The sequence below is a fragment of the Chiroxiphia lanceolata genome, chromosome 3 (assembly GCF_009829145.1).
Source record: "Chiroxiphia lanceolata isolate bChiLan1 chromosome 3, bChiLan1.pri, whole genome shotgun sequence".
NCBI lineage: Eukaryota > Metazoa > Chordata > Aves > Passeriformes > Pipridae > Chiroxiphia > Chiroxiphia lanceolata.
This window is the reverse complement of record NC_045639.1, coordinates 38,892,354-38,917,669: the sequence shown is the minus strand read 5'-3', so window position 1 is coordinate 38,917,669 and position 25,316 is coordinate 38,892,354. Positions and strand designations below refer to the sequence as shown.

Sequence of the window (25,316 nt, the reverse complement as noted above, 5' to 3'; positions counted from 1 at the left end):
AAAGGTGGTGAAACACTGGAACAGATTGCCCAGAGAGGTCGTGGATGCCCCATCCCTGGAAACATCCAAGGTCAGGTTGGAGAGAGCTCTGAGCAACCTAATCTAGTTGAAGGTGTCCCTGCTTGATGCAGGGGGCTGGGACTAGATGGCCTTTAAAGGTCCCTTCCAGACCAAACCATCCTGTGAATATATGATCTTGTACTAATCAATCTTTTCAGATTTTTTTTCCTGGAATACACTTTCTTACTTAGAATGCCAAGGTCTGAATTACAAAAAAACTTAGAAAAGGTCTGAAACCTGTGGCTGTACATGCAACTCTATTCACTCTGTATTTCAGAAGCGCAGCTTAATGCGATTTTAGGAGTCACAGAAGGGAATTACCTTTCTGCATCACTTCTCCCCCTCCCCCAGCATCTGTGACTTGATTTTGTTGGAAGACTGGGAAAACAGGGAAACAAAATTTAATCAATGACTGCTCAGTTGGCTCTGTAAAGATTTGATTGTGAGTTTCTGTTACATGCTAAGTGAATGGAAAGAGTGGTGGCCTTGAAATAAGGAGTGTCCCTTGAGATAAGAGACTGGTGGTAGTTTAAAGGTGAAGCATTGTGGCAGGGTTTGGCCATACATTGCCAGAAAAATGAAATTCATGTTTTCTTTCTGTTGCTCTAAAAATTAATAAGTAAGAATCAGAAAATCAAAATCTAGTGTATCTTAAATCACAAGTCTAAACAAAATCTTGACATGTAATTGGCATGCATGGCAGTAATTAACAAAAACTTTATAGTTTTATCTCATATTTAACTTTCCAAAGCAAATACACATAATTTAATCTTTAGCTTAATTAATGAAATATGTGGTGGATTCTAGGTCATGCAACTGGTAAAAAATATGCTGGTTTAGCTCCTCATTTTTGCCCTAATATTCATCACTGGGATAGTACTATTTATCATAGGAACACATGAGAAATTGTTGCTACCTGGAAACTAAAAGGCTGAATTATTATAGTGGAGTCACTCCATTGACTCTACTGGTACTTAACAAAAGTTTCTTCTCATGTGAATTGAAGTTAAATCAAAATATGAGCTTTAAACTACAGAGAGATTTTCTGTACTGCATAATTTTTTTGCCCTCTCGTCTTGAATGCTTTTCTACAGTAACTGCTGGGCTGCCAGTAACTCAACCAGCTCGGCATAAATTCTGTGAAATCCCACACTGGTGCACTGAAGTTGAGGCTCTGGATTTCTGGAATGGCTCTTATCACTGCACTGTCTGTGCTGCAAGAAAGAAGTGCAAGGAAATTTACCACTTACAGGACTGAAATAAAAATGTTCCTCTTCTCAGCCAGCTGTGGGTCTCTTGTCTGCAGGGAAGATTTCCTTTACCTGTTTTGAAAGTCATTCTGTAGGGAAGAATCATAGTAATGACAAGCAATTTCAGTGCTCAGTTACAAAGCAAAATTCATGAGAAACATGCTGTGCAGCCCTGGAAGAGGTCAATATTACTTCTGGGATATGAGATACTGGTCTGGTAAGCACTCAACAAAACATATCAATTTTAAATTTTGATCTTGAGTGAAAATACACTGGCTACATGAGGAAAATGAAAATAGAACCCTGTAGTAAACCAGATGTTCAGAAGAGCTAAAATTCTAGAGCTACACAGGAATAAAAGGCTAGATTTTCAAACAGCTCAACTGTAAATATCCAGTGTAATCAGCCCTTGAAATATTTTTGAAAAGTGAGGGTCAAAATGCTTAGCCTAAAATCCTTTACACATAGTAGAAAGACTTCTGAACTCCTGAATTCAGCCCTGTGAGCACAATTTAACACTGAACTTTTGTTTAATTGCAGCAACAGGGAGACTGCAACATGTACAGGCAGATATTCCCCATCAAGTAATATATCTGATATTGAGGACTGTGAATCCAGCCTTATACCAGCTTCCTGACAGCCCTTTAGACATGCTGTGTGAAGCAGCTGCATGAAATTTGGGGAAAAAAAAATCAGGAGACCAAATATACTGCTCTGAATTGACTTGAAATTTCTTCTGGGATTGATGCATAATTCTGTGTTGGTATTTTATTTTTCCCATTTTATTTTAAGTAAGCTGTTGGCACATTTCTTGGTCATTCTAGCTGGCTGAAAGGACAGGCTGAATGTGTTGACCATTTTCCTGTGTATCTCCATGGTGAGATTTAGTTGCCATGATAAGCTGTATATTTTGACCCATCAGAAATTTTTATTTCTTCCTAAACCATAGTCATGGGCTAAACCTCAGGAATAATACAACTTAACTGTAAGATGATAATTCAACTTAAAGTGATGGGCAGTGTCCTGGAGATTGCTCCCTTTCACCTGGAAATGGTCTGACAGCTCCCACTGTTAAGTGTGCAGTGTCAGCTACTGCTTTCCATTGGACTCTGAGAGCAAGAATGATCTCATTGTAAGTCTGGACTGTCCTGCCTTTACTTTCTGAAGATTTAGATGTATGCTGACACTCTCACTTTTTTTTTTTTTTTTTAACCTCTCTATTAACCAAGAGTTGCATTTAGTATCTACAGTTGTCATGAAGACACTTATTGATCCTCATGCTGCAGCTGCTGAAGTTTCTCTGTGACCTGCTGTAATTTATGCTGGTGTCTGTAGTTCCCAGACTACACCCTGCAGTAGCTGATGGATGCCATGTCATTGTCCTGAGGTGCATGTCAGGGGTGACAAAGCTGGCTGAACAGTCTACCTCAGTTGGCCTTTGAGAGATCCATCCTTCTCCTGCAAATCTCTCTAGCTCTGAAGTGACTATGGGCAGGTTTTGATTGAAGTGTGACTTACAGGGAGGTAAGTTTAAATTGAGGCCATTTTTTAATTCAAGTCAAAACCTTTGTGCATATCATGAAAATGCCTCATTCTCTAGTTCCTGGCTATGGTAAATTACCAAGATAAAGGTTTGGTATCAAATGAGAAATGCACACGTTTCCCAGAAATGTTAGCACTCAATGTATTGGAGAAAATACCACAGAGTCTATAAATTCAGAAGTGTGATCTACTTATTATAAAGTTTTTGAGTTATTTTTAGATAGCTCTTCTATTCCCTGTTTACTGAAATTAAATATTTTTAAGTTGTAAAGGATAAAAGTTATCAATAGAATGTGAATTCTGGGTAAATAATAGTATAATTTAACTCTTGGAAAAAAAAATTCCAAACATATATATGAACATACCTTCAAAATATTACCTTTCAAAAATATATGAACTGCAGAAAATCAATATTCCTTCTGCACTGCAGTCAGAAAGCTTGGAAGGCATCCACTTCCTAATGGGTGAACTGCTAACTTCCCAGACAAGTGCCCAACATTCAGACACTTCTGAATCATAGAATGATTTGGGTTGCAAAGGAGCTTAAATTATCAAATTCCAACACCTTCCACTACATCAAGTTACTCAGAGCTCCATTCAGACTAGCTTTGAACACCTCCAGGGATGGGACATCCACAACTTCTCTGGGCAACGTGTTCCAGTGCCTCAGCACTCTCAGAGTAAAGACTTTTTTCATAATATCCAAAAGAGATATTATTCCTAATTTCCTGAAGAGACATTCCACTCCAGCATGGACCTCTCTTAGCAGCATGAGAAGTCACTAGCCAAATATTAAATAAGAGAAGATAATACCTCACAATTTATTCTACTTATTAGATCTAAGCTCTTCTAGGTAATATATGCCAGAAGATTTTGATAAACTTTCAAGATTGAACATGATTTTCCAAAGGAAGAAATTCATCTATGTATGTATAGCTCCTTGCATTACAGCTGGTGGGCACTAGGGCCAGAAGTTTCAACATTGATTTAGTAGGATAACGTTTATGATTAGCTCTAAAAATATTTCAACATAGTGTTAAAATGTTGTGAGAAACAGATTATAGGCCTTTAATCTGGGAAATAACAACTAGTGATACTGACATGATTAAAAAAAGCATAAATACTATAATTACATATCTTATCAGCTATTCCTGTACTCATGCATTTGTTAAGCTGACCTCATCTGGTATGGGATAGGCTGGATGCCAGTTAGACACTATGCAGAGGGGATGAGTTTTTTCTCTGCCGAAGTACCAACCTTGGAATGTGTTTTTGTACTTTCTTGTTCTTAGTCCAGCTTATAAGGGTTTTCCTGTGCCAGTACTTACACGGCTAGAACATATGTTCCTATAATATTTTAGCTTTATTTTTGCAAGTGTTGTTTGGCCAGTTCAGTATTCTCTTAGCAAAAATTCATAAAATATCTATATTCTCACAATTTATCAATCAGAAATGAAAGTGCCAAAAACCCATGGGATTGAACTCTTTGCATGTGCTTAAAGCAGCAGAGGACTTGTGGCTACACCGTGCAGTTAAGCTTGACTTACAATGCCCCTGTCAGAAACAGGGATTGTCTAATAGTAATTTGGATCAACATTACTATGACAACAGAGCAGCAACAAGTTTTTCCTCAGTAACTTATGGTTTGCAAGACCTCAAGCCTGGGAATCATTTCCCTTGTAAACTCTTATCAACAGAGCACTTTGTCTTGACTAGAAGCAGTGATGATTTTGCCTGCACACTTTCCCTGCATTTCTATTGGGGCAAAAGGCTGGAGTTAATGGGATAAAATAACTGAGTTTATATTGCTTAGATAAAAAAGATCAGTTAAATCAAATGTGCACGTTGACAATTTTATCCAAGTCAGCTTGGTTATTCTTAACCTGAAACCAGAAATCCTAAAAGATCTTGCGAAGATATTATTCCTTTTTTTATTGGAAATATTCTTCAATGCCATAAGTTACTGCAAAGTATGCATCATGCATGTGTTTTATGAAGAAAAGCAGTTGTGTTTTTTTTTCTTCCAACATGTAGTGCCAGAGAGACAATCCAGTCATCTATTAGCAATATAGGTTAATTGCAAAACATAACAGGTCAAAGGATTATTCATCCTCTTCGATTGCTTAATGTCTTTGTTCTGCAGCTTGCATTCTATCTTGTTATTTCACCTTCTGGGTAGGGAAATAGTGGAATTCATGCACAGAAGCGCAGATAACACCTATCAATTCCTGCAATCTCCAAAGTCTGTTAAAAGCCAGTTCTTGTTATGCATGTTATGTTTTGCAGTCACTATTAGAGATGTCTGCTGCTACACCACTTAATTTTCTCTTGGGAAAAGTACACCCTGCACTCCTTCCCACAGGATTTAATCATGAAGGCTTGTGGCTCTGGGGACTTCACATGCCTTATGGATGGCTGCTACTAGCAAAAGCACTCCGTCTGTGGTGGTATCACAGCCATCAATGTAGTTTTTTTACTATAAAATGGCAAAAGTGCTGGGGCAAAAGAAGTCTGCTGGAAGGGCCAACAGTAGTCCTGTAGTCTTCTCTGTATCCTTATGCATGCCTAGTCCTGGGGCACATAATACATGAACATTTTATTATGAAGAGTGTAGTTCAGGTGCCAACAATTCTCAAACAAAACAACTGTAAACAGAGACTAATATTGTGCTGGCATTTTTCAGAGCACATCATATTTCGATAGCAGCTATTAATGTTCTTCAAGAGGGATGCAATCAATTTACTCTTCCTAGATCTATGAAATAATTCCCCACTGGATTGTCACTCATTTGTAACAAGAATTATTTAAATGTTTGATGATATTCAATACCACACTGAGGAATAGATAGACCCCTTGAGCAACACCCAATACCTGGTGGTATTGGACAAGCTTCTTATTTGGCCTTCTTTCAGTGAAGCAATGTCTGTTTAGAGTTGCTGTATCTATGACCTGCTTAATGCTTTTAAAAAGAAAAAGTTTTATAGGAAAGTCATTACAGTATTACTAAGAAGTAGCCGCGAGGTTGAAGGAGGCCTGATCAGGTACTACTATCCCACTGACACCTGCTATTATAGTTTGGAAAGATTCTTTACCGGCAAAGTAGGTAAGGGTTCAAGTTTGACAATTGTTTTCTGCCATGAGGCAGAAGAAGAAACTGAAGCTGATTTGATGCTGGGGAATTCACATTTGTCTTTATTTAGCAGCAGAACTCAGAAAATTTTCAGTGGTTCTCCATAAGCATTTTAATTTGAATCAAAAATGCATTTTGAACAAAATGCTACATGTCCCCCTACTTGTGGTATTTTGGCTTACATCAAGGAATCATTTCACAGTCTGCAAATTAGTTTTCTCTTGATTAAACTAAACTAGAAGTGTCCAATTAATGAACTTTTGTCCAATAGAGTCAGATTAAGACTAATTGGAAGTAATCCCATTGCCCCAGAAATGCATGAAGAACGGACAATAGGATCTTGGAGATTTGGTACTGTGTTCTTCTGCCTTTAGATCTTCTTTTGCTGGGCTGTAAGTCTTGCTATTGTTAACATGCTTTGTTATCTTGGTGCTTATTAAGCTGCGTTTGGTTTCTCCTTTCTTTCAAATCTGCCAATATTTAAAACTTTCAGATGAGTTATATATTATTTTTTCCAGTCTCCTGCTTTTCAGACAAATGCCAACTCTATCCATTTGTCTCACTGGAAGAAAGGACCAATGAAAATACCAGATGTAAAACGAAGTGGGGGGTGATTTTAAAGTTAAAGCGACTCATTCCACCTGTCTGTCTCCCTGTTACTGAAAAATGTCTAATGGGACACAAGCACTTAGTTGAGCAGCAACGACCTCCAAACCTCTTCATCACAGGCTGTGCACATCAGGTGTGCAAAATCCAGGCACCTACAAGCCATCTCATTAGTGACATTTACCATTGGTGCTACATGACAGTGGTTACTCCACGGTGGAGCACTTGCATCAGTTTTCACACCTGACCACCTCCTTGGATCATTAAAATCTTATGGTAATCTTATGCCCTTCCTATGATCTACAGAAATCCTTTAGAACTGAGAAGGAAAGATCAGGGGTGGTTTCTGGTATGGAAATGCTGACCTTGCATGACATCCACTTTTCATTTGAGTGTTTAATAAAGGTGCTAGAAGAATAGCTGTGAAAAATGAAGTCAGTTAACCACAGAAGAGTTAACACACGCATAAAAACTTTCCTCTGAAAGGCTAAATGCTGTTTTGAATATCTATTGACAAAAAGAAACTTCACTAATTTTGTCTGTTTTTAATTTACTCTCAGTCAAGTTTTCTTCATATCATGAAAGAGTGCTTTAGGGTCACTCAAAGAATCTGCATCAATGTTATTAACAAAAGTTATTTTAATACGAATTTGTAAAAGCGTGACTTAACAAACTTGCATGGCAAGGTGCACTCTATTGCTTACTAAATGGACTAAATGCAGAAAGAAAAATTAAGTTATAACTGATTTAAAATGAACTACATAGAAATTGAAGACACAAAAGGGTAAAGGACACTATCCTATTGAGTCACAAAGTTCAGAGTGGACTCTCTTGCTTTCTAAACTCCTGATGGAGCATAGGTGAAGCTAAGTCCAATTTTAGTCTTTACCTTGGAAAATGGTTTATATCTAATAGAAGAAATCCGTAGATTTCATTAGTGTTGATTTAGCATGTTATCAGCAGCTTACCAAGGATCTGTTGTGAATAAGGTGTCCCTCTGCCTTGGTTAAGGAAGGATCTCTTAGTCTCAGATAAGAAATCTCAGACTTGAGAGGTGTCCCAGCTGTAAGGGGGACTATCACCATGCATCCACAGTGCTGTGCAGGGAGAGCTCCAAGAAGGCTCTCTAAAGCTGTCATATTTTGGAGATAAAGTGGTTGGCTAACAGTTAAATTGCACCGGAAGGGTATGCATGAGACCCCTTTTACCCAAAACTTTCTTTGTGAGTCTTGGAAAAAACATCTGTTATTCATGTGTTGACCACAGTGTTTCAAGCTCGTATGCACTGATGCTCACTGGGTCACTCTACCCCTTTCTGGGTTTTCTGGAGGAGTTCTTGGCCTGACTATAGCTCAGGCCTTTACCTCCTTTGGAGCCTGTACCAAACTATTTTTAGTTTGGTTAAGGGGATTGAGCACATCCATCACACTCTCTTAGTTGTTTGAGTCATACTAGTTCTGTTGTTATTCACATTATTCTCTTAGAATTTGCTCCACTGATTTAATGATAAATGTAATCAGAGTGGACTATATTCCCCTGCTTTTAAGCTCCTCCAAGCACGATGGATTTGAATATTCAAATCCACCAAGAAGTTCTCAATGTTGCCTCCTTTTTTCTTGACAGGCTGAATGAGGAAAAAAATCATGTACAGAAACTTGACTGTCAGGTAATACTAAAGATGATCTAAAAGTACTACTAACAAGGCTCAAGAGAGGGAGAGGCAGAGAACCAGGAGGTTTGGATGAAAACAGGCATATGATACACAGACACATTTGTTTCTGTGGGAAGATCTCAGCTGCTCAGCCCACACTGTGGAGCTCAGCATTCATCAACTCCTTATGTGACATTTAAAACCAGATTTTCAAGGAAATTGGCAGTGGTACTGAGTGAAGGTGGCATTTTCCTAATAAAGAAACACAAATTTGGATTTGGTGAGCTGGGGTTCACTTCATCAAGTTTTTAGGGGAGGCAGAGGGAAAGAAAGCGAGCTGTAGTGTTCCAATTTTGAAGTTAATAAGGTTTAAAATGATTGATTTGAATTGAACATTTTACCTTTGGGAAATAATTTTATTATTTTTAAAGGTTAAAACAAAACAAATAGTTTTTTTTTCTTTTACAGGTAACTGAAAAATATTAAAATTTTCATTGATTAAAAACATAATTTTATTAACAGTGCTCTTTGATATCTAGCACTGTGCTCTTTGCAAAGCCTGATAAAAGCAACACAACTTGTCCTTGACTACCTATTTCATAATATTTTTCTATCTTTCATAGATTGTAGAGAAACCTTTTCCTAAGCTTAAAATCATGCTAGGAAAAGTAGAATTGCACTGCAAAGAAAATCTGGGATGCGGAGGGTGACCTTATGCTAAATGCCATTGTTTGGTCAGACTTGTGTAGATTGAGAGATAGGGATATGGCAGTGATGGGAACTGAATTTGGGTCTCTGTGTCAAAAGGAGAGTGCATTTTCTGGTAAAGCCTATTGTATCTGGAGCTGAAAACATTGCTTTCCTTTCCTATGCATGGTGTGGCTAGGAAAGCTTGGCTGGGTCTCTGCTGATTCCTGTCAGAGGCACAGGTCCTTTTAAACTTGTATTTCTGGGAACAGTCTTGTCCAGATACTGCAATCTCTGAAATAGCCACCAGTATGTTTCTATGTTGGTGTGCATTGTGTTCGCATTTTATAATACTGAAGGTTAACTTCGTGTTAGGGAGACTGGAAATAGGTTAATTAAGATATCTGTTTTGTTTAAATAACACAAAATACTGGGTGAATGCCAGAATTGCAAGGTACTGATTATAATTGGCATTTGTGGATGTGGCATTTGTATTTCCATATTTCTGAAACTTTGGGGAAACCTCTCTTTCATTTAAACTTGTGATCTGTCATTAACAACTCTCTGCTCAGAAAATTAATTCCAGCTAGACTAGAAACTGCAATCTGGAAATCTTAACACTGTTTGGGTTAATTAACTCATCATTTGATTTGTTCACATGTTAATAAGCTCTTGAGGATCAATGAATTCTCATTCAGTATAAATAAATTGGATTGGGGAAGCAGTTAATACTGTAATAACAGTGGTGCCCATATGGGCTGGTTTGTGTATATATTTCACTTTTTAATTACCAGCCAATTTGAAATGAAATGTGCTTCAGGGTCTGAGTTGGTTTATTTTCTTTCAACTGCCTGAGAAACAGAATCATCTGGTGTGGAAGACTTCAGATGCTGCCTGGAAGAAAACTCAGTCTGGCTTACCACAGAATCTTTTAGTTTTACTTTACAATGTAGACTACAGATCAGGTAATTTCCACCTTTCAGTCCTCACATCATTGAATTGCCTGTCATTTAAGCTTCTGAAATTAATTCCAAAGGTTTGGGCTGAGCATATTTAATCCTCATCATGGATACCCTTTGCACATTTTCTTTCCCATCAAGATTTTAAAGGCATTCTCATTGGTAATGAGGACTAGCGGGACACAGAAGACATTTTGATAAGCTGTTACAAATCCTTGAGGACAAATGTCTCTTGTGAATTTTATTTTTCACTTTAAAAATATTCACTTATTATTTGACTGCAGTTGAAAGCTGGTGTAATGATCATTTTCTAGAGCAAGAGATTATCAAATGGCATCCTGTGTTTGTGGCATCTGTCACATAAAGAGAATCCCCATTTATACAAAATGTCTCGGGAATCTTATCAGAGATAAATATAACATAGGATTGTTTGTACTGTAATGATCCTAGATGTAATGAGGAAAATGAATTCTAAAATCATAAAAAGAAAAAACCTATATACAGTAAACCCTCTTGCTCAGAATTTTTTAAATATTCTAAGATGTGGATTACGGAATTAATGTTATAGACATAATTAAATAGTACTGAAAATAATCTACAGTCACATGTCTGAATCACCTGCCTTTTTGGATATGAAGATGCTTAACTTTCTTTGTAAATCTTAACAGTGAAACTGTCCAGTGAGCACTTACCTTCCTATTTATAACTTTATTTGCATTCCTTTCTTTCCATGTACTTCACATAGCTCCCCCTATCTTCAGTCCTTGTGCTCTAAAAATATTGCTGCTTCTATGGAGTTTCTCTTCAAAAGCCTATGTACAATGACACTGACACAAAATCACCAGTGTACCTATAATTACTATTTTTTTATTATATACTGTTTGACTCCTAGCATCACTGATGTTAGGATTGACAGATTTTAGATGGATGCATTGTGCAGTGATCTTTGATTAAATAAGTCCTGAAAACAGATCTAAGGTTGGATGCCACAAAGAGCAGCTTTGGCTTCTGCAGTTCTCAGTACTTACAAACCACATGAAAATCAATCAGCCTTCAAGAAATTAAGAGGTGTTAATTATATTGACAGCTTTCAAGGCTGATGTAAATAGCTGTAGCTAAACAAAAGAGATTGCCGAAATCGATGCAACTGTGCTCTTTCACTAGTGAAGGATCTGAGGCAGTGGTTTTTTGCCCTGTCAGCACGTTCCCTTCTTACAGGGGTATCATTGCTCTTTACAATGCAATTGTTACTTCTTGGAGCTTTGCACTCTTGAAAACTCAAGTAGTTGAACTTCCAGCTCATAACTGGAGCTCACAGCTCAAACAAAAGTGTCTTCAGTGGAGTTTATGCCACTACACTTAATTATTAATTTTTTCCAGTCTAATGGTTATCTTAGGCACATTAAAATAGCTGCAAATCATGACATTACTGTAAAGCCCCTAATCTGATGCTAAATAATTATCCTGTTCCACTGTAGCACAACAAGGACAGAGAAATTGTCCTCTACTGATTTCACTGCCAGGCAGACAGGATCATTTTTTCACCTTTGCTGCTGTCAGTTTGCTATCCCCAGAGTTTCCACCCCTATGCTTGATTCAGTTTTTGGAATTGGAAGGTGATCATGGCTGTGGGAGCTATGCAGTCCCCCTTTATGATGAAACATACTTACACAGCTGCAGCAGAGGGAGAGGGGACACTCATTCTACCTGTGAGGGAGCAGAGGGGCAGGTGTGTGAGAGGGGGAGGGGGCACCTGCAAGGTCTCTGGGTGTGCATGGGGCAGATAGCCCTTGGCCAAGCCCACTGAGCTGCTGGCAGGTATCTGACTGTGCCCTGTCTTGAGGCAGGTAAAATCGTAAGGTGTGATGTGCTACACAGCTGGTAGGTGCCATAATTCATGTTTTGAAAACTGAAGGATGCAACAAAGCGGAATGTCAAGGGTATCCAGGAGTGAAATTATGAGGTTTGATTTTGAGATAGGCTGGTATTTTTAGTGCCACATTTTCTAGTTTAAGCTCAAGCCAGTGGGACAAACCCTGGCTGCCATTGCTTGAATGCTGAATGTGACCTCTGCTGGAAGAGGAGACTTTGAGGTTTCCCTTTGCCATAAGTGGATTTGTATTTTAAGGCTTCCCTGCTGAAAGGTTTGTTTTTCTAAAGATTATTGTTGAGGAAGAATGCAACTGCATACTCACTGCTATTTTACTAACCATTTTTTATGAGAATCTGTCTTGCTAATCTCTTTTGGGAATTACAGGGAGAGAAAGAGGAGAGATTGTATTGATCTCAAGCGCTGGGTTTGTGTAAGGATTCATGTCATGTAAGAGGTGAACTAACACTAATCTTTGTAATTGATTACTTATTGATTGCTCCCAGGAGATGTGTTTTTATATGAAAAAGGGACTTGCCTTCAATTCAATTATGGTATGTAAACAAAGTTCAGGATTTATCTGAAGGAGATTGAAAAGGTGAAAGGTGATGGGGAAAGTTCACAGTTTATGTTCACTTCAGAGAAAGTTGATTTTATTTGAGATTACCTATTACCTATCAATGCAAACATTTTCCAATTTGCTCTAATGTTAAGAACATTGCGCTTTTTCATGTCAAGACACTACCTGACAATAAAAAGAATAATTTTATCAATTTGCTAAGTGATTCAATCTAGCCATATTTGCTCTGTTGGTATTGAACCAGAAGCTCATAAATGATGACTTCAAATAGCTGGAGTAAAGGTTTGAGCTGGGAAGTTTGGGGCTGGCTGAGTCACATCATACATCTGCATTTCTTTGAACCATTTGATTTGTATCCTTATTTTAGTTTGAGATTTTTGTAATACATGTTGGAATAATCTGGAAATAAATTTCTGGTTCCAGCTGATCACTGTGTCGAAAAGAGTTGTTTAATACAATACTACTTTACAGATCCCAACAGGTTACCCGAGACAATAGATGTTTTAGTTAATGTCTATTTGAGTTGGAAAATCTCTTTTGCCTGTGTTTATATTCAAAGTTTTGCTCCAGTCAAAAGAACTTGGATATAAGTGAGGAATTTGTATAATGGAACCTAAACATTCTAATAAAATAACTATTGGTAATGCAGATCTAAGAGAAATAAAGAAAAAAAAAGAATGAATGTTGCTGTACAGAAAAGTCCTCAACAATAAAATGTAAGTTCATATTGCTATGTGTATGTTCAGGTACCTAACACTTTTCCAGGTGTTATGTTCCTCATACTGCTGCTCTTTTGTTCTAAGGTTGATAGTGGGGTCTGTTTGGGGATGTACAATGGGAAATAGGTATCCTGAACCCTCTGCCAAGAGCAAGATGGTGTTGAAGTCAATGCTTTCTGTGTCTTCACACTAGGATCTGCTTGGAGTGATTTTTATGTGTTTTTCTAACAGGTTTTCTAACACCTTATTCTTTCCTCTTTTCTCTGAAAGTCTGCATCACTCTGATTGTACTCTATATGGTGAGTTTGACAGGTGTTATTGTCATACGAAGAATGACTTTTTACAGCCAAGACAAGCAGCAGCAAAGTCTCAGGCAGAACTTGGCAGGTGCCGACTGAGCCAGCCAGCAAGTCTCAGGGATGAGCCCTGGCAAAACACCTGCAGAGCCTGAGGCACCACCCCTCACCTAGTGACATAGTAATATTTAGTGACAACAGGGACATGGTTTAGTAGTTGACTTGATGGTTCTGGGTTAATGGTTGGACTTGATGATCTTAGAGGTCTTTTCCAATCTTAAAAATTCCATGACTCTATGATCACTGGGCTGCAGGTTTGCTGTGTCTTCCAGGGGGGATAGATCAGCTAGAAAAAGCAATAGCACCTGCATTTATGAAGAGAATCAATGACTGATCCAGGATGAATATCTACAGATTGGACTTTATCTTTCTGTTCTCAACTCTGAAATAGATGTTATTTCTTGAATAATTCTGGTTCCAATGCAGTCAACATTTCAATTGGCCTCAAAGAGTAGGACAAACTGGCAGCAACAGAGTGGTATGTCTTCCCTCGATCTAAATATAAAGAATTTCATAAGAACAACTTGCGTATATTTCTGCTAGAGTACCCAAATCTAACTATTAGCCATAAGATTTTCAAAACTGGTAAATCCTCCTATGATCAAGAAACAATTCATCAGATTATTCAAATGTACTGTACAGCTGAACCATTTTAAGAGACTAGGGGTCTGTGAGATAATACAGGTAATTTAAACCCTTGGAATGATAGAACATCCTATTTATTTTTAACTCAGTTTATTTTCACAGAATTTAGTGGGATCAGATGGTGTAGCCAAGGTGATGATGACAGGGAAGTAACCCCAGGATTATTTCGTATGGTGCTGTATCATAAATCATACTGAAGCATTTAGGAGCAGTCCTTGAACTAGAGCAGCTGCCCACTGGAGCAGCTCGTCTGATCTGGAAGCCATGGAAAACTGGTGAAAGGTAGGCTGATATATTGGTTAGACAGTACCGATACTTCAGCCTTTAAAAGTTATATTCTCTTTATTTCCTTTGTTTCTCTTTTGCCCTGTACTTTTGTCCATCCCCCTCAAAGGATGGTCCTTTTCCCTCTATTGTTAAGTGTGTGCATACATCTCAAAATTCTTTACCGTTCTGGTTTAATGAAGTTTGATCCTTTTATAGATACTTTACATATTGCATCACAGATGCAATTTCAAGGGATATCAGAAAAAGGCATCTTTGACATTGGCCAGGCATGTCAAGTAGCAGTGACATTGCAAATATAAAACATACTCCAGCAGGAAATTTCCTGTTATTTGTGAAGCCTGGCAGATGTTATATTCTAGGGAATCCTTGGGGTGAATGTTAGGTGCCCTGTATTTCCTTAAAGACCTCAAATAGAAAAGTGCAAACACTGTTTTGGCATTGTTACAAAGTTAAGTATTTCTAAAATATTACGGGTTTGGTTTCTGTTGCCCAAATAGCTTTCTTTATATTAAAATACAATTAGAATTTCCTTTAGAAACATCTGGAAATTTCTATTACTGTATGGATCTCTGCTCAAACGGAGTATTGTTTGGTAAAGAATGCTGGTAATTTGGTATCTCTTTAAATTGCTGATAGATAGAATGCTTCTTTTTTCTTTTCTTTTTTTTTTTTTTTCCCTGCTGGAAGCTCTCATTTTTCATTTCTTCTTTGAATTTTGACCATTTTCCTTAGGTTTTTGATGATACGTCTTTTTTAATTTTTCTTTTTTTTTTTTTTTTTCATATTCAACATGTTTCCTGAAGGAAAAGAAAGATGTTATGGACATAGTATAATTTGACATGTTAATAAAATAAGGGTACACATTGAGGTCAAATGCCACAGACTTACTTGGCAAAGGCAGTAGATAGTTTGCCTGAGGAATGAGACTTTTTAAATACGTAATAAGGATTTCTTTGATTAAGGAAAGAACTCATCAGGGAAGACTGCCTCTGTTACTTAGAGCATAACTTAAGGAGGTGTGCAATACTGTATACTTATTGCATAGATGTTGTTAACTATATGGATTAATTGTGGCTTTAGTGATGGGGATATCCAATGAAAAAAGAGCAGGTAGTAAATGCTGTTCAAAACTTTCATCAGCATGACAGAGGACTGAATGAGAAGAAAGAATAGGTTATCTGGGAAACGCATGATTAACCAGATACATCATACAACTTTATTCTTCACTGAAAGCCAGAAAGCATTCCTTTTGTATGCAGGCCTGAATTCTTTCTTTACCCACTAGTGTTTGCTATATTTGATGTGAAATGGTAAAGTAAACTGTGTGAAAGTTACTAGTAGTTGTTAGTAGAAAGATTTTTCTTTATGTACTGTACATTTCAGATTTGTTAATTTTCTATCTTCACTTATAATAATACTCCTTGTGTTGCATTAAACTCTCTCATACAAAGACATTTTCTTGTAATTAGGTTTTCTTAGAAAAATATCACTACTTTAAAGTAGATGCAGTCCAGCTGTATAATGTTTAATCTTTCTAGGTATTTGTAAGCTATTTTTCAGATAAACGTGAATCTATTAATCTGAAAAAATATGTGAATATTTTATTCTTTCTGCTTTCATTTAAATTAGCTACTTTAGTTTTGAATTGATGATACTAAGAAAAATAATAGTCGTGTGAAAAAGAAGATTAACTTAAGCAAAAATGCTACCACATGATCTGTGAATTAAGTCTTTGTCAAAAAATCTGGTTCAGTTCAGAGTTTTACTACATGTGGGAATAAAAATATTAACTAAAAGCAAGAGATCTCTGAACTTCAGGAAATCTTCAGAGGACGTCAAGAAAAGAGCACAAAAAGAATGGAACTGTGAAAAGTAGCATCAAAGTTAAAATTCTTTCTTTCTCTATCTTGACTCTTTTTCCTAAACCAGGAAAAATAAGATGTTATTTCCAAGAAAGCAAAAATAAAACTGAAAATTTAACATAATAAATGAGATTATTTGTAAAAAATGTGAGGTTTGAATGCAATGGTCAAGAATATAAAAAACCCCAAATATTTATATTCTTTTAATGGATTTTTACCTAGATTTACTTGCATTAATGTCTAATGCATTCTTATCCTGTTGTCAAATTTTGACTGCACTGAATAGCTAAAGCTGCACTGATCTCACCGCTGTGAGATTCTGAGCACTGTTCTCTTTGACTTAAAAAGTGAAAGACACATTCAAAAGTCTCCTAAAATTTATGCTCCCTTCTGGGCATTTTCTACAATGTAAGATGAAATAACTTTTTAACTAAGAATTTCTCACCAAAACTTGAGTTCTCTTGGTTTGAAAATACTGCGGGTAATCTAGACCCTTATGCAACAGATATAAATAGATTTTCTAGATGTCATTAATTTTCAGTGTTGACAATGACACCATCTCTCTTTTCTTTTTGCACCATCTTTCTTTTCTCTCTTATTTCTACTTTCTTTTTAAAAGCAGTATCTCTTCTATCATTTTTCATCTTCAGTGTGCACCATGCAAACCAGGAAAAAATCTAATTAACCAAGTGTAGAAATACATGGGTCAAGGGAGAAAAAACTAACCCATTACCACTAAGAAGAAATCATCAAGTCCCAAAAGCTTCGTAAAGAAAACGCAAATATTGCAAAGAAGGCATCCAAAACAATGGAACACTGTTCCTCAGTGTTCACCTAATGCCAGTCACCTGCCTTGCCTGTAAATGTCTCTTCTACCAGCAGCACTCCTTCACTGCATGCCAGCTCCTGCCCTGCCATGTCTCTGTCCCTCTCTCATGCCCTACTTCCAGTCACTGCAGACCTCTATCACTACTTGAACATGTGCTCTGGGCTTGTTATGGTCTGATTCACCAAGATATGTTGAACATGCAATGCAAATAGTATGATATGTTTTGCATGAATCTGTCTATATAACACCCTTCTAATCTCATATCCTTTGCTATAACACCTTTCCACTTATGATGATCTTCCACACACAAACCACTTAGTTTCCCTTTATAGCAGTATTTATTTTTATTTTCTTTTATAAATACTGTTGCTTTAGATCTTCTTATATCTTCCATAAAATGGACATTACATATATATATATATTTATTTTTATAGTTTCACTTTTACAAATTTGAAGAGTATGGTTCTGATGTCTGGCCCAGCACCTTAGATCACTTGCGACCTGAGCTATGTCTTACTCCCTTAGTTCCTGTGATATACCTGTGTTAACTTGGTTGATGAAGTCTTAGTGTAACATTTTGCCGTAACAATGCAAGAAAGGTAGTTGGTTTTGACCTTCAGATCTATAGCGCCAACAAATATGACAGAACTGTCACAGCTTGTTCTCATTTCTTCTAAACCAAGTTTCATAGGTTGGATCTGTGGGAGGTTTGGTTTTTTTTTTATTTCAGGTCTTAATTCAGATATTTCTTAAAAAAACCCCAGCATCCAGAACAGGGTTTTGGGAAAAAAACCTACTCTGTAATTTTCCAATTTACTTCCTATTTTGTCTGTTGTCATACAGGTTTTTTATAACAAGTTAGAAGCAATGTTATTTGTATCAAACCAAAGGATTTTAATGAAAGTCATTTGTAATGGAGAAAGATCTGTATGGTGATGCAACCTCTTACCTGTCATTGACACAAGCACATGGCACATGGACCAGTGCTAAAGTCTCTCCTAGTTCAAAGTGAGCTCATGAATCTGAAATAAACATCCTCAGACAAGTCCAAATTATACAAACTGCTTCATTATACAATTCTTCACAAGACAACTGTTCATTGTTAAACATGGTGCTTAAGTTTTTGGACATTCAAGGTCATAGTAAAGTCTGCAGAAAGTGCAAGGCTATTTCATGCTGGTGGTATTATGGTATGTCTTTTTGAAGTGAGACATTTGCAAAGACTGAGTGATCAAGTAAGTCTAAATATAAGTAGAATAGGTCCAGAAGTAAAAAGAGCCTCTAATAACTTCCACTGAGTTTAAATGCATTTCTTTTCAGTGTGTGTGTCTTTAACGCTAAATTAATTTAGTGGTAAAAGTCCTTGGGAAGTGTATCATAAAATCCATTGTTGAAAGATTTCTACTGAGTTACAGGCTTTGCATGTGGATATTTCAGAAACTGGGAAAGATAATGACAATTAAGTAAAACTTAAAGCTTAGCCTCTTTGCTAGCACATCCTGCCACCCATATCCTGGTTTTGCCTGGATTGCTGCCTGGCAGGAAGAAGGGGAAGTTGATTATTTGGGAAAGATGTAGCTCTTTTTACCTGTTTGATTAGGTGCTGATGCGTGTTGTCAAATGCCTACTGAGAACACTTGAACTGTCAATGCAGACACAGGCTTAACCGGATTGGTGCAGGCAGAGTCCAGTGCTGTCTGGGAACCCAGCATTTACTGCCACTACTTTTCCAGTACATGCTGATATTTCTACTCAGCAGATCACACTAAAATGGGAGCCTGGATACAGCTCATCACCTAGTCTTGTCCCCTGGCTGTGTGCGCCCTCTGCTTTACCTTGTGTTGCGTCTGTCCCTGAAGCATCCCCAATTTCAGGCCCTTAGGAAAACCTGGTTAAAACAGATCCACTTGGCTCTGCCTCAGGACAGAAAGAATGTGCCGCAATCTTAGCTGATGAAAACAACTCTGTTTGTTTGTTTTGTTTTATTTTTTCACACAGAGCTGTATTATTAGAAAGGACCTTTTCTTTGCTGTCTCTTCTCCCTCCTCTGAATCTGCTAAGGGTCTCTTTAACTTTTCTTTCCTCTTTTCTGAACTGGGCAATTTTCTGTTCAAGCAAATCATAACCAAGTTGAATTGAAAGAAAAGCAATTTACATGCTTGAAAGTGTGTTTCTCTCCAGCCCTCAGATGCTGTCACAACAGCCATGAGGTATATTGTCACATGTGGTGGAAGAAAAAAGACTCTAATAAATTTAGCTATGATTACTAAAAAGAAATGCTGTGCTTATGCCTGCAGAGGCATTTTCTGCTCAGGGATGGTTCTTTGTTCAAAAAGAAAACCAGGAGACATTTTCTTTGTCTGAAAAATAGGATTTGCCTAAGAGGATTTGCCAAAGACTATGAAAATTTATTCATTTTCAGGAAGTAATGACATTGCATTGTCTGCCATATTTGCATATCTTTGTTGCATACTTTTCAGGGGCTTTTGCACAAAATAAAGGTGAGCTATGTGTGTCTTCCTGTTTCAGAAGTTCTGGGAATGAGAAGACTGTATAAATGGGAATTCATTAGGACACCAGTGGATAGTGTTATTGTATTCTTCAGTATGAGCTCAGCAAAGAGGTGCCACCCATCTGTAATCCTTCTTAGTTTAGGCTGTGACTGCAGAATGAATAAGAACTGGACTTAACAAGTCATTAAGAGAGGGTAAGGTTATGGGTTTTATGGCCCTAGTTTATTCCACTCATTCAAAATCAAACTACTTCCCTCCTCAAAAACTTAATGCAGGAAACCATGAGACATAGAAATGAAAAAAAAAATTAATTCTTAATGTTTTGTGGAGCATATACTGTAAGTGTAGATCTAATACTGCAGGATTACCCCTGGAGTAATTTTTGAGTTCAGGAAGCTCCCCAGCACTAAGGTGAGGCACTCCAGCCATATGGGCCTGGGGTATAGGCAGAGAAATTCAGGCTTGAGTGTTTTACTTCTGTTTTTTTGTTAAGGAGAAAATGTGTTCTCTCTGGCATGATTGTTCTCTCCAAGTATCCAGGATACTGAGAAGAAATTCAAAATAGGAACTCTGAATACTTTCAGTGTTCTCCTGGAGTTACCTGAGTCTCTTCAGCAACTGTAGGAAAACCCAGGAGACATCAGACAGGTAGTGAGAGGTTCGTGGTTTTCTTTGTTCTTCCATCTTGTACTGCATCCCCAAGGGCTCACCTTCAGGTCTAAATATATTCTTTAAATTTCTGTTTGCCTCTTGTAATCATTTATAGGTTCCAATCTGTTTCCAGTCCAGAAAGATGTTTGACTTCTCATCATTATCTCAGATTTCTGCAGAACAAGGTACCATATAGGCTATAGCAGAAAGGAAGAGAGAAAACGAATTCTCCAGCACTGAGGAATGCCAGAATGCCTGTGTAGAATTTTATAGTTATTTTGGTGAGGGTTTTATATTTTTGTGGTTGCTTGTTTGTTATTTTTTTTTTAATTTTTCTCTGGAGTTTGGTGTGATTATGTGGTAATGACTATAGTTCATGCTAAATCCAGCCCAGGCAGAAGTGCTGCACCAATTTAAGACCAGTATTGGTCACTACTTTCTAGCAGTAGGAGAACTAATTTTCTGTCCACAGGAACACATAACATTTCTTCTATCAGTTTTCTTTTTTTCTTCTTCCTGTCTGGGAGAGGCATGATGCTGGAGATGAAGTTCATCTTGTACTCATTGTACTTTGCAGCCTCAAGAGTTGCCTACTTGTGAACACATAGCCAGCAGCAGCCCCCTATTCCAGCCTCTGAATCTCTCTTCCCATAGTGCACTGCAGTCACTGAGGGCTTAACTTGCATGCTGTGGATAACGAATAGCATTTTGTGGGTTGTGTGAATGGGATTGGAATTATATGGACTTAAAACCTATGACATAATGTGTTTTGATTATGGAGGGCAAGGCATGGTGACTAACCTGGTCCTTTGCAGGCCTGTTTTCCCATATAATTCTCATGATTTTCTAATTTCTGGCCACAAATACAAATAAATAACTTGAAACCAAGATAGCAGTGAGTCACATAAGAGATTACATAGCTTTTGAATATAGAGAGGCTTATTCTATCACTGTTATTAGTCACTTTTGTCACTGTGTCTTTTTGTTGTCTTGGTGTGGAGTCATTGGTCTGTTGTGACACTGTTATTTCGATTGGGTTTTTGCTTGAGCAGAATATTTGTTTAATGTATAGAAAGCTCTGACTGTTATGTTATGGCTAGTGGCAGAGCTGCTCTTGAGCTGTGAACGGTCATGCAATTGGTAGACATAAGTGTCCTTATTCGAGGTTATATTTTGAATACAGATAGTAAGAAAAAAATCTGCCAGCTAGTGAGCAGATATTTACCCTATTTGTGCTCTGCCAGTGGGGCTGTTGAGGAACAGATTTTGACCAGCATATTTTAACTCTGTACATTCCCATCAGTCTGCAGGCTGGTCATAAGAGGTATAGTACAGGAGAGAAGACTGGACTATCCTCCCACTCCAGACAAAGATTGAAGCAGGGAATGATGTCTTTAGAAACATAGGTAAGCATTTAACTACTTGTTAAACCATGAAATGGCAGTAAATATGACTTTGGTTTATTCCTTTAAATACAAAGAGGCTTAACTAGCCTTCCCTATGTAAAGTTGGGACAACCTTTTGACATGTAACTTCCTGGGAAGGAGGAGGTTGAAACTCAACCAAACTTGAAATCAGAATAAAGTACTTTCTCAGGAGTGCTGTATCATTTCATGTGTGGGTGCTTATTGTATCCAGGTCAAAACACTGCAGCCCATTTACTGACTAACCTCCCTCCTCCCCCTAATATATTCATACATTTCTGTGTCACCAAAGCACTGTGCAGTGAGGAAACTGTTCCACGGACAAGGTCCTGTGCATGTGCAATAGGGAACCTAGGGATGGGAAAGGATGGGGTCAGGGAGGATAACGATCCTGAGAGTAATGTAGTATCTCCATTTGGAGGAACGTCATCCCAAATGTACATTAAAGGGCAGAAAATATTTATGTTTTGTTGATCCTTGAGAAAAAGCAGGCATGGTAATGGTATAAAAGCCTTTTAAAGGGGCAATAAATAATAGTTATGATAAATAAGCCTTGGAGCCATAAAAATCCCTCCTTGGCCACCTGAAAGCTTCTGTATTACCATTATTTCATTATTTCACTATAAATAATAGTGTTTTTCTTAGATCAAAGCATATAATACACATGAAGTTTTTGGACCAAGTTACCTTATTTTCCTAAATGGTAGTGAGTGATACGTTATTTATTGTAAGATTCAGGTTAATCCTAGTTTTGCTCAGTTTCTGAAGAGAAGCTTAGGTCAATCTCCAATTTTTTAACTGCAGATGTTTATGAGCACAAAGAAACACTGGTGCCATCACTGGCATTAGAATGTCTTTCAGATTTTTTGAATCAGAGTTTTTCTCTTTCAGAAGGTAAGCAGAGACTGTGAAACACTTCAGAGCAGCATAGAGTTACCCATGAAAGGACATGGTGTCTGTTGTTCATTTACAGCAGAATGATTGATACTGAACAGTGTGGAAAACAGCTACCAGAGTGCAGAGCCCTTCAAGGCTTAAAGCTGTGACAAGCAGGAGCAAAATTGTAACTATATTTGCATATACACTGCAGCATCTTCCAGCCTCAGAAACATTATCACCATTGATAAATACCTCTAGACATGTTTATTTAGATGTGGCAGCATCAGGCCACAGCTACTCCTAGCATTATGGGTGGTTGTAGCTATTAAACAGCTGTATAAAAGGATGCATGTGTTAGAAGCAAGTATTACAGAGACACGGAGTTACTTCTAGTTTAGCAGAGCATGAGGGCTTGTTGTGATCTGACTAGTGAGAGAAGCCTCTGCCCAAATTAAGGTGCAAACAAGACCATATGCCAAAGTCAATAATATGGGTTTTAGTTAAAAATGAAGGTGAGGTAGACAGATAGAAAGAAATAGAAAAGAGTGGAGCAGGGAGAGAGATCAGATAGAATGGATCCAACGGTGTCCTGTTTGCCCTTTTTCACCCTGGGCTTCTTGGTGGGGGGGTCTCAAGGTCATCCAAAACTTTTCACTATTTATACATTTTAGCAAACAAAGGAATTAATGCGCATTTGTTACACAGTTCTCTATGAGTTAAATGATTCCCTCGCTTCTAATGCAAATTAGTCTGCATGCTCAGTCTTCCTCTTCTTTTGAGTCTGGGGGTTTCCTGAGTCAGTGGGTTGTGAGTCAGTGCTTGTGATCTCTCCCTGCCAGAATTACCTTTTATCCAGTCAGAGCTGATTTCATCACAGTTACTGAGTTGGCTTTCCTTGTGGTCCATAAACTTTGCATTCTTTGTGTCCATAATCAGTAATACATTCTTCTCCCTCAGCTTTGTTAACCTCCCCTTAGGTCTGAGATAACACCTGGACAATAGTACCACCTTTATCTTGTCTCGAGTTCCTGCTGTGGTAGCTTAACTTGCAGTCCAAGTTTCAGGTCCTATTTGGCGGGGGCTTCAGTGGTTCAGATGCCACCTGTCCCATAACTTGGGGTGATATTTGTTTGACCAGTGATATGTATACAACCTGTTGCTTCTTTACACAGTTCACCCCAGTGGGAATTTTTGTCTGGATGGATTATTCAGGAGGTACTCTGACGGGGGGAGAGCTGTAACCCCCCTTATGCAAGACCCTGAAAGGATCACTCTGCACAGAGTCCTGCTGTGACACAGAATGAACGTTTATTGAACATGGACGCCGGTTTTTATAGGGAGAGCAGGGACTTTTCTGGAACAAAGGGTGGAGATTGGGAGGAGTATTTCAACAGTGGCAAATCACAGCAAAAAGGGGTGGAACTGTATGAACCTGGACAAACGAGAAACTGTCTCTGGGGAGAACAGGTGAAGCAGGTAGGACAAATAAGGAGAGGGCTTATGTTGAACCAATAGGAAAAAAGGGTAACAGGGGTACAGTGCTGGGAATAACACATCTTTATAATAAAATATATTATACTAATAATAAAACCGTTGCACCACGCAGTAAAGGCATTTTGAAACAAACACTCTTGCAGTCCTGGCAGGCACAATCAGCGCACCATGATATAAGTGCATTCTGATGTTATTTCTTCTTCTTCTGATTTCTTTTCACTAATTTCCCTCCACCACTCATAAGCCTCCATCGGGGCACCTCCAACAGTACTCTTGCCTCTGCCAGGCCTGGAGTTAGCAACATCCTGTCACTCCATTCTGTGCTTATCTCATGAGAAAGTCCTTCTGTGGCCTTAACTGTCTGAGACAGGCAACTGTTCTCTTTAAGTCCTTACAGGGCTGTATCTCCATATTGAGAGAAAAGATAATAGCAAACTTGGAGTCATATGCTGGCTGCCAACACAAAGCCTTTCAGGATTCAGCTGTTAAATCTCCTGTCTTCTTTTGGCACCTCAGTGCATGAAGAGCTTCCAGGAGTTTCTCAGTCCTTAATATCTTTTTCCTTAGCAACAATCTTGACAAACGAAATCCCCAGCATGCTGCCTGTCCATGTGATTATCTGGCAGTATGAAGAAAGGGAGTAAAACACACACTAAATTGCACCATAATTTGCCAGGCAAAGTTTATTACTATAAGGTATTTTTCCCCCACTAATATTTACGTATGTATTGCAGTATTCACAGAACCACAAAACATCAGCTGTTGGCCAACTACTACCTGTATTACACTCTGTATCACGCTCCTAGATGATACCTTTAGCTACCAATATGAAGTTTATCTAGGTTAAACTCCTGTTAAGAAACATCAAAATTGCTAGTAGCAAAACTATTATTCATCCCAGAATAGTGAGTCTGGATACATCTGGAATAATATACTGAACAGTATCAGAACCTGTTCTTTGTCCTTGAACCTGATGCCGTAAGATCTTTAGGATATTTTAGTTTTTCATAGATTTTAAAGTAGCTTTGTAGTAAATACAGGTTTTTAGTATAGTTGTATAGTCTCTCACACTTTAGTATAGTAGTTAATACTTACCAAACCCAATTCCCCACTTCATATCAAATTTTCTAAATTCTTTAGGCTTGTTTAGCCTCCTTCCAATGTAGGACTATAGTAAATACACCTTGTTTAAGAACATATGCACCCCAGGCCGGAACAAGAAGATACCATCGTAGTCAAAGCAACCTTCAAGCCTGGAACCCTGGAGAAGCTACAGACACAGTACATGCCATGAAGAAGAGGAAGATGAGGAAGAAAGGGA

The 25,316-nt window shown here is 37.9% G+C and overlaps 2 long non-coding RNA genes across 3 annotated transcripts; both read right to left on the bottom strand.

Annotated features, from left to right (window-relative positions):
* Window positions 1-1,309: 1,309 nt before the first annotated feature.
* Window positions 1,310-11,518, bottom strand: LOC116784693. 2 transcript variants are annotated; one of them, XR_004356205.1, is made up of 3 exons: window positions 11,431-11,518; window positions 10,578-10,697; window positions 1,310-1,399 (listed from the first exon to the last, which is right to left on the bottom strand). It is a non-coding gene; the product is annotated as an uncharacterized LOC116784693 (long non-coding RNA). The 2 variants fall into 2 exon arrangements; XR_004356204.1 differs by lacking the exon at window positions 1,310-1,399 and adding an exon at window positions 8,084-8,212.
* A 3,605-nt stretch (window positions 11,519-15,123) lies between these two features.
* LOC116784692 lies at window positions 15,124-18,669 on the bottom strand. The gene is made up of 4 exons (XR_004356203.1): window positions 18,623-18,669; window positions 17,984-18,056; window positions 16,651-16,849; window positions 15,124-15,140 (listed from the first exon to the last, which is right to left on the bottom strand). It is a non-coding gene; the product is annotated as an uncharacterized LOC116784692 (long non-coding RNA).
* Between the last annotated feature and the right edge of the window lie 6,647 nt (window positions 18,670-25,316).